At 36.7% G+C, this 1,631-nt stretch overlaps 1 long non-coding RNA gene across 1 annotated transcript; it reads right to left on the bottom strand.

The window, feature by feature from the left end:
- Nucleotides 1-741: 741 nt before the first annotated feature.
- LOC119344247 lies at nucleotides 742-1,599 on the bottom strand. The gene is made up of 3 exons (XR_005166546.1): nucleotides 1,462-1,599; nucleotides 1,288-1,394; nucleotides 742-1,213 (listed from the first exon to the last, which is right to left on the bottom strand). It is a non-coding gene; the product is annotated as an uncharacterized LOC119344247 (long non-coding RNA).
- Between the last annotated feature and the right edge of the window lie 32 nt (nucleotides 1,600-1,631).

Genomic DNA, 1,631 nt, shown 5'->3' with positions numbered 1-1,631 from the left:
CGGCGGCGGCGGCGGTGGGTCCTCTCAGGGCTGGGGCGTCTCCTCTCGGCGGCGGCTCCTCTCGAGGCTGGAGGCTGAGATGAAACAGATCGAAATTTATTACCATATTCGATATTTCCCGAGTTATGGCCTTACCATACCTGGATTGATAGCCTTTGGGGTAATTTAAATTTATTACCATATTCGATATTTCCCGATTTATGGCCTTACCATACCTGGATTGATAGTCTTTGGGATAATTTAAATTTATTACCATATTCAAAATTTCCTGAGTTATGACCTTACCATACCTGGATTGATTTATTACTATACGTGGATTAATTATGATTTATTACTATATGATTGATTACTATACGTGGATAGCCTTACCATACCTGGTGGTAATTTAAATTTATTACCATATTCGATATTTTCCGAGTTATGGCCTTACCATATCTGGATTGATAGCCTTTGGGGTAATTTAAATTTATTACCATATAATTGCCATATTCAAAATTTCTTGAGTTATGACCTTACCATACCTGGATTGATTTATTACTATACGTGGATTAATTATGATTGATTACCATAAATACGTTGGGTATTGCCGGTCAGACAAGAAAAGAGAAAAACCGGTGGGAGGGGCTAGTGGGAGGTGGGACGAAGAAAAACCGGTTGAAAATAAACCGGTTGAAAATAAACCGGTTGAAAGTGGGGGGACTATTCAACCAATTCGTCCATTAGGAATAGAGAAATTATGCTTCAAGCATTACTCAAACCAAATCGGCAATATGTAGGCTTAAAATATCAGCAGGCATCCACATAGATTTCTACAGCTGAAATATAGTGTTGTGATTTGTGTACCCACAATGCAGAATAACCTATTGTTCTATTTGGTGGTTAAATAAATAAACATTATTGTTTTTGGCTAGTGCCTGTAGAGCTACTAAATGATAGTCAGCGTCACTGTATATTTCTAAGAAAGAAAATTATAAGACTTCATTGGTTGTAAATAACGCTAATTGTATTGGTTGCCACCAATGTCGACTTGAAAAGAAAATTATGGAGCTTCAGTTCATATGCATCTAGTCATATAAAAAAAGAACACATGCTTCAACTCCTGATAGTTCAGTCACAAAAAAAATCATCACCAAAAATCAGAAGACAAAGTATCATTGTTATATTTGTTGACTTGATTGATTACTGTAGGTTAACACACCCAACTGGAATTAACCTGCAATAGGATAAAAGAAATTAAGATTTGAGACGTGTGTTATAGGGTTCGTAGAAGAGAGAAGAGGGAGGTACCATATCAAATCATTGGTCGCACAGTTTGACATTCAACTTTCCATTTTCCAATGAGACCTCAGGGATTCATATACATAAACATTGATTGATATATCAGGTCCAACTCCCTGTAACACATAAAAGTTACTGGGAAGTCAACTAAAAAACAATTCTCAGCAGAAACATACGGCTTACCAATAAGGTGGACCAAAGGCCTTTATACAATCCTCTACTATTCTCTTCTCTACAAATTGTAGACAACGTGTGAAAGATGCCCTTGTAATACCTAGTGGTTTTCTGCAGAATTTTATAGACATGAAAGTTTAGCTTACTAAAACCTGTTCCTTTGGTCTGTAAAGCTACAT

This window comes from Triticum dicoccoides, unplaced genomic scaffold (genome assembly GCF_002162155.2).
Source record: "Triticum dicoccoides isolate Atlit2015 ecotype Zavitan unplaced genomic scaffold, WEW_v2.0 scaffold160736, whole genome shotgun sequence".
Lineage (NCBI taxonomy): Eukaryota > Viridiplantae > Streptophyta > Magnoliopsida > Poales > Poaceae > Triticum > Triticum dicoccoides.
Note: the sequence above shows the minus strand (reverse complement) of the source record. Positions and strands in the feature narration are given on the sequence as shown.